Source organism: Notamacropus eugenii, chromosome 7, assembly GCF_028372415.1.
Source record: "Notamacropus eugenii isolate mMacEug1 chromosome 7, mMacEug1.pri_v2, whole genome shotgun sequence".
Classification (NCBI taxonomy): Eukaryota; Metazoa; Chordata; class Mammalia; order Diprotodontia; family Macropodidae; genus Notamacropus; species Notamacropus eugenii.
This window is the reverse complement of record NC_092878.1, coordinates 92170202-92178319: the sequence shown is the minus strand read 5'-3', so window position 1 is coordinate 92178319 and position 8118 is coordinate 92170202. Positions and strand designations below refer to the sequence as shown.

The 8118-nt window shown below is 40.7% G+C and overlaps 1 long non-coding RNA gene across 1 annotated transcript; it reads right to left on the bottom strand.

Moving 5' to 3' along the window:
- Positions 1-2797: 2797 nt before the first annotated feature.
- Positions 2798-4445, bottom strand: LOC140513622 (uncharacterized). The gene is made up of 3 exons (XR_011970254.1): positions 4360-4445; positions 3392-3448; positions 2798-2934 (listed from the first exon to the last, which is right to left on the bottom strand). It is a non-coding gene; the product is annotated as an uncharacterized lncRNA (long non-coding RNA).
- Positions 4446-8118: the final 3673 nt, after the last annotated feature.

Here is an 8118-nt window from a genome sequence, read left to right as displayed (position 1 = left end):
GGTTGGAAACCATACACATAATAGTTTACCTGCTTTACATCTGCTACCCTGCCTGGATTCAGCTCTATAGATGACCCTCCCAGGATTTGCTCATCACTTATAAATCACCATCAAGCTGCTAACCTGAGCCTTGACAGACACCATCTCTCTCAGCCTTCTCTCCCCTCTGATTGGAAGGCTATAGGGTAGAGTATCAAGCTTCTCTCAATGCCTTCCTTTATAGAGGGCAAAAACTGAACTCTCAACTCTTTCCACTTTGCATCTGCTGCCAACCTGGTTTCAGCTCCACCAAAAGAGATGCCCTAATGCCACAAAGGGTCCCCGTAGCAAGAGCCCTTTAGTGTTCCATGCTCCCCAGTCGTGTTTCTGCCTTCTTTTGTGCTTCTCCCACTTTAGATTATAAGCTCCTTGAGGGCATGGGGCTACTTTTCTTTTTATTAATCTTATCCCCAATGCTTAGCACAGTACCTGGCAAATAGTAGGTGCATAATAAATGTTTATTGGATTGCATGTCTACTGTCCAGACCAAGCAAGATAGGAAGACTGAGTCTCAAAAAAAAGATAGGAATAAAAAGACTGACCTGCTTAAGTATCAACTCATTTTATCCATGTTGCAGCTTAGATATATGCCTTTGTAAATTTATTTTTGCTATAATCATTAAACTTAGGTCAAAGAAAAGATCATCGAACTTGATGAATCCAAATCCTGCATCTGACTATTATTATTATTATATTAGCTAAGTGACCCTGGGCAAATGACTTAACATTTTGTGCCTCAGTTTTCTCATTTGTAAACTTTTGATGCCAATAATACCTATAATACCTCCACCAAAGATCTGCCACAGAGATGGGATGGGAGGGTCAAATGAAATATTTGCGAAGAATTTGCAAAACTTAAAGCAGAATATAAATATCAGCAATTATTAGTACCCCCAAAAATGATTCATTATACTAGATAGCTAGTTTGTGACAATGGCTCCATCCTCCAATTTGGGTTAATTCTTAGTATGAGACTACTTCTTTTTACCTCTGTTAAAAGGAAGTTGACTGTTTTTGTTTCTTCATTTTGTGATTTTTGCTTCCATTTAATCCAACAGATATTTATTAAGCACTTGAGAGAGGAATAGCCTCACTAAGAGGTCACCACACCAAAGAAATCATGGGTTTAGTAGGGGAAAAAATGTGGTAGGCACTGGACTGGGCATCTAGATAAGTGGTGCTGGAGTGGTGCTTGAATATTACCTAGCAGCAAAAGAATTGGAGCTATGATAAATACTTCCCTTGCCTGCCTGTCCCTTTTGTTGGTACTTTAAGTACTCTTATCCAGTAATCCCCTTTCTTTAATGGCTGATATAGAAAATCATCCTTTAATCAAATCAATAAGTATTTACTAAGTGCCTATTATGATGTAGGCATTGAAAACACAAGTTTAAACAATGAAATGATCTTACTTACATTATAATGGAGGAGATTGCTGTTATTCTATGCTGTGATTCAGTTGTGTCTGTCTCTTCATGACCCCATGAACTACACTGTCCATCCTTCTCCAGCGACTTGAAGCAAACAGACTTGTCCAGGGTCACATAGCTAGTAAGTGTCTGAGGCCAGATTTGAACTCAAACTTTCCTGATTTCAGACCCAGAGCTCTATCCACTGAGACACTTAGCTTCCCCTTAATGTAGAGAAGCACATATAAAGCAATACATGTATATGTATATGTATATACACACAAAACAGTTTTGTTCTTCAGTCATGTCCAACTCTTCATTATCCGATTAAGAGGTTTTCTTGGCAAAAATATTGCAGTGGCTTTGCCATTTCCTTCTCCAGATGAGGAAGTAAGGCAAATAGGGTAAAGGATGTCCAGGATCACATAGCTATTAAGTGTTTGAGGACAGATTTGAACTCATGAAAATGAAGTTTCCTAATTTCAAACTGAGTTTTCTATCCACTGCACCACCTAGCTGCCCTAGCAGTAAATTACAAGAAAGTAAGAGAGGGAAGGTACTAACTGGGAGAGATCAAAAAAGGTTTTATGTAGAAGGTGGTACCTGAGCTTCATCTTAAAAGAAGGGAGGAACTCTCTGCAGCAGAGAGGGAAAAAGTATAATTGAAAGATAGAAGATGCCAGTGAAAAGGTGCTTCAATTGGAGATAGAGTGAAGAATGTGAGGAACGGAGGTCAATTTGAATATATAACAGACTGCGGAAATGGAATAATGTCCAATGAGTTTGGAAAAGTCAACTAAGTCCAGGTTATACAAGGCTTTAAAAGCTAAACAGAACTTTTCATTTTATTTGAGAGGCAATCCACAAAAGACCTCTGGATTTGATTGAGTATGGGAGTGACATGGCCAGATCAATATCTAAGGAAAATTATTTTAGCAGCAGTATATGAAAAAGATTGACATGGTGAGAAGCCTGAGTGAGGAACACCAGTAAAGAGAGTACTGCAATAATCTAGGGAAGAGGAGATTAGGTATCTGTGTAAGTAGAAAGAAGAGGGGTCTCATGAAAGTGATGTAAAGGTAGAAACAGGAAGTTTTGGCAGCTGATAAAAGTGAGGGCAAATCTAGTCTGGGATTATGCTGAGATTATGAACCTGGGACACTGGAAGGATGGCAATGCCTCTGACAGAAATACAGAAGTTTGGAAGAGGGGAAGGTTTAGGGGGAAAGATAATTAGTTCAGTGTTAGATATTTTGAGTTTCAGATGTATGTGGGACATCAGTTTGAAATACCCAATAGGCAACCTCTTTTATGGGACTGAAATTCAGGAAAGAGACAGGGAAAGGATAACACATTTATAAAATTTTATTTTAAAAAATGTTTACTTGATATGGTTCAAAGATGGGGGAAGAGAAATGAGACCTTTAAGACTTTTGCTTGTTTTTTTTACCAAATACTTCTCTCACAAAGCATCTTCTAAATAATACTGAAAAACAAAAAGATGTTTTCACTATTTCTTTGAAATATATTCCACATGACTGCATTAATTACACATGTCTACATTAACTGCTTATAATACTGAATGTTCTTATACATTCTTATACATATATCAATGTCATCTCATGAATGGTAGGCACTTTCATTACCCCAAGTGCTTCCTTCAATTAACTTCAGAGACTTTTCTATGTAAAAGTAACTCATAGTATTGATAGTAAAGATAACATTCTGGACTCAAGAAATCAACAGCTACAACATTTGAAAATATTATAGGCTGTAGTAAAAATCTAAGGACCTTAATAAAGCAACTGTGTTTCTTAATCCTCCTAAATCATAAGTCTGACTATGTCACTCTCCACCCTCCCGCATTCAATACTCCAGTGGTTTCCTTTTGCCTTCATGTAAAATCTTGTTTATCTTTGAAAACTCTTCATAATCTTTCCTACCTTTCCAGTCCCCTCCACCTATTCTTCGATCCAGTGACGCTGGCCTCCCTGCTGTTCCTGGAACAAAACACCCATCCCATGATTCTATGCATTTTCACTGGCCCTCTCCCTTGCTTGGAACACTACAAATCTCAGCCTCCAGACTTCCCAGGCTTTCTTCAAACCTCAGCTAAAATCCTGTATTCTGCCTTATCCCTCTTAATTCTCGTGCCTTCTCATACTGATTTTACATTTTTTCCCTATATCTCTCGCATGTATTTTGTTTGTACACAGTTATTTATCTGCATATTGAGTTCCCCCATTAGACTGCATACTCCCAGAGGGAGGGGATTGTTTTGTTTTTGTTTTTGTTTTGCCTTTCTTTGTATCCCCATCTGCTTAGCACAGAGCCTGGCAAATAGTAAGCTCAAATGCTCGTAGACTTGCTCAGTCAACAATCATTGTTGTTTCTTATGCAGTCGCAATCTCAGTTTGTGTTACACGTATTACAGCTAAAATAAAATACGCCCCAAGCTCCCAGAGGGTGCAAAATGCCCTGGGGGACACAGACCAGGAGCTGGCTCAGAGCAGAGAAAGGATAGAACAGGTTGGTCTCTCTCACCCTTAAGGCAGATCAAACTGCAGTCTCAATCCCGAAACCTTCCTATTGAGGGTTTCTAGATGTGGTACCAGAGGGACTGAGGCTGGCTTGGGGCAGTCACTCAGGACTCAGAGCAAAAACAGAGACGTAGACAGAGGTGGCCTGTTCTGTACCCCCTCAAAAAAGCCAGAGGGAAGTTTTGTGTAATGCCATCCCCCTTTAACCCCCCTCCCCTTGCTCCCTCCTAGCATCTCCCTCGCACTTTCAGTACCAGCAGGTGTGCAGACCAAGGTGCTGTCCTCCCCAGCTCGCGTGTCCCGACCCCGCCCCTCCCCATTCCCAAGAGCCCTCCTGGACCACCTGGACCAGGACAGGCTGGCCTCCCTACCTGCTGGAAGCGCCGGCGGCGGCGGTGGCGGACAGCGGCAGGTGCTGAAAGCCAGGAGCGAAGACTGAGAGACAGCATGGCCCCGCCTCAGCCCCGCCCGGCCCCTCCACCCTCCAGGGAGCGAACTGCCCCCCTGGGCAGGGATCCGGGATGGGATGGGCGTGACTCGGGAGGAAGGGAACAGTACCTGGGGGGGGCGGCCCAGACAGAGACCACGTGACAGAAACGCCGGCCTCTGATTGGATTCTCTCCCCCTCTCCCCAGGAGAGGCGGGGAAAAGCAAAGATCCTCCTGCACTCTGCGGGAGAGTGGTGGTTACCTGGCAACGGGGAGTAGGCAGGGGAGCTCGTGGCCCCGGAACCCTGTGGGCTCAGAGCAGACAGGAGGCGGGGCAGGGGGAGGGGCGAGGAGCGGAGGGAGGAGCAAAACAAGGTGAGGCTGGAACCTGGAGAGAAGAGACTACGCCTTCCCCCCTCTGGGTCCCGCCCTTCCTCTCCTCTCCCTATTCAATCTTTTCCCCTATTTCTTCTTTCTTCTCTCCTTTTCCCCTCTCCCTCTTTCCCTCACCTGCAGCTAACCCTCTCCTTTCCTTTTCTTCCCCTTCCATCCTTTTTCTTCCTTCCATTCTTTTTGCCTTTCTCCTTTCCTGCCCCACCTTTCTTTCAGACAGCCTCTTCTCATTCCCCTTTCCTTTTCTCCTCCTTCCATCTATTTTTCCTTCTATTTTTTGCCTTTCTCCTTTCCTTCCTCACCTTTCTGTCTTTCAGACACCCTCTTCTCATTCTCCTTTCCTTTTCTCCTCCTTCCATCTATTTCCTTCCTTCTATTTTTTTGCCTTTCTCCTTTCCTTCCTCACCCTTCTGTCTTTCAGACGCCCTCTTCTTATTCTCCCCTCCTTTTCTCCTACCTTTCCCTCTTCTGTCCTTTCCTCCTTGATCCCTCTCTCTCTTTCCTTTTTCCTTCTTTTTCTCTTTCCCATTCCATCTTGTTCCCTGTCTCTCTCTTGTCCTTCCATTTCCTTCATTCCCTTTTCTCTTTTCCTACTCTTTGTCCTTGAGCTCCTTCTATATTCCCAGTGCTTCCCACAGTACTTGGCACATAGGAGAGGCTTAATAAATGCTGGTTGGTTGACTGGTTCTTCTTCACCTTCTTCCACTTCTTTTTTTGTCTTTTTTCTCTCTCCTTCCCATCTTTTTGCTCTTCTTCCTCTCCTTTTCTCTCATCTCAATATCCTCTCATTTTTTTCTTCTGTCATAATAAAAATCCGTGATTAGCAAATTCCTAGGGCTAGCAAATACCAATGTTTTGGATCCAAGACTCTTCGTCTCTTCAGTAATCAAAGATGCATCTGACAGCATTTCTTTTATAGCATTTACGCAGTGACTATACAGATGCATTTCACTCTTGATGGGTTGGTACTGCTTATATCAGATCCTCACCAGGTGGACCAATACCCCATAACATCCTTTGGAAAGTCTTGTGGTGTGCAAGCATATTCTCACCAGATTGACTTATCTCCCTCCATGGTCAGCAACAGTTCATAGATTAGCATTTTTGTGGTTGAACTTTAGGAATAAAGAAGTTAAACATTTATAACTTTTACTGATTACACCTACACAATAGAATCTTAATTTTATTCACAGATACTGATTCTAATTAGACATACAATTCTCAATAATTCATTGAAGAGTATCAATTTTCAAATTTCACACATAGGCAAAAAGTTACAGGCTTATGGGAGCTCATATCCACATAATGAGGAAGACATTGGTCTTCCATAGTGGATTGATACAAAGTGGATTAATCATTAATACATAATAAATTGACTAAACCTTATTAAAATTATACAAAATAAAGTGGGGCATCAGTTTTCAATTTCACTCTTCTCTTGAGCTCTCTGTTTTCCTTCTCCCCATTTCCTCTTACTTCAGTTTATCAATAAATATTAATTATTTACTATGAGCTATAGGCTAAGAATATAAAGACAACAATGAAACATTTTCTGCTCTCAAAAGTTTCCGTTCTATAGGAAAAGCACTTTGTACTCATATGGAGCCCTGCTTTGCTAAGCATACAAATCCCAGCCACCTTCACACACAGCCTTCCCAGAATCTATTCCAAGATATCCATTTTTGTTCATTCTGGGATTGGTATGCTATACCAATACAAATTAAATACAAAGTATTTGGGAGGGGGTGCCACTAATAGCTGGGGTGATCAGGAAGAGTAAGGCCTATAGGAGGCTACGTTTAGGATTAGCTTTGAAGGAAACTAGGAAGGTGATAGGGGAGAGATGCTGACTGTGCAAAGGCAGGGAGACAGATGAAATGTCATATGTGAGAGACAAGAAATCAACCAGTTTGGATCATAAAGTACATGAAGGGGAATAATGTGCAATAAATCTGAAAAGGATCACAGTTATATTGTAAAGGGATTTAAAAGTTTGTATTCAATCCTAGAGACAATAGAGAGGTGCTAGAATTTCTTAAGCAAGAGTCAGACATTAAAACATAGTTAGACTTGTGCTTTAGGAATATCAGGCAGCAGTGTGGATGAAGAATTAAAAAGACAAGGACCAATTAGGAGGCTATTGCAATAATCTAGGTAAGAAGTGATGAGGACACCTTAAATATCTGAATAACTGGAGAGATACCGACACCTATGAGAGATGCTTTGGAGAATTCAAAAAACTTGATAATTGCTTGGAGATAGTAAGGGAAAGAGAGTATGAACTTGGGTGACTGCAAAAAGTATGGCACTCAACAGAAATAGGGAAGTTTGGAAGAGTGGTGTCTATAGGGGCGAAAATAATTAATTATTTTTCAGCATGTTTAGTTTGAGGTGCCTATGGGTCATTAGAACTGTTCAATATGCAGTTGGACGGAATAGAGCTTGGAAAAAAGACTAGGAAAGGAAATAAAGATATGAGATTCATCTATATAAAGATAATAATTGAACATGAGAACTGATGAGATCACCAAAAGAAAATAAAGAACTCAGGGAAGAGTCTTGGAAGTATACCCATAGTTAGAAGGCAGAATATGGATGATGATTCTACAAAGGAGATTGAAATAAGGTCATCATACAGGTAGGAGAAGAACCAAAAGAGGAAACTGTCACAAAAACCCAAAGAGGAGAGTGGTCATTAATGCCAAATGTGGCAGATAGGTTAAGAAGTATGAAGACTGGAAAATAATTATAACTCGTGGTGGTTAGAGGGAGATAGCCCTGAGTTTAAATCTAGTCTCAGACACTTACTAAGTATATGACCCTATATAGTACCTACCTCAGAAAATTGTTTTAAGGATGAAATGAGATAATAGCTACAAAGCATTTAGCACAATTCTTGGCAAAATAATAGGCACTATATTATAAATGTGAATTCCCCTTCCCCTTCCCTTTCCCCCAATTCGACAATTAAAAGATCATTAGTCAAACATACATACATAAATGTATACATACGTATACATTTCTGCTCCTAGGAAAAAAAGCCTATTTTCATCACAGATTTAGTAGAAAATTCTGCCTCTGCTGAGTCTACGAATCTTGGCAAGATAACAAGACTCAACTATACCCTTAAATTCTCAAGAAGCTCCTTAGGAGATGCCTATGGGTAGCATTACATTTTCTTCATTGATTCAGACAGGATCACAACTGTTAACATGCTTTCACCATGGTTAAAAGCTGACATTTTTATTGTAAATTTTAGAAGATTAAAAACTCTTGAGACCTAATTTTTTATCTTGAAATTATTGAAAT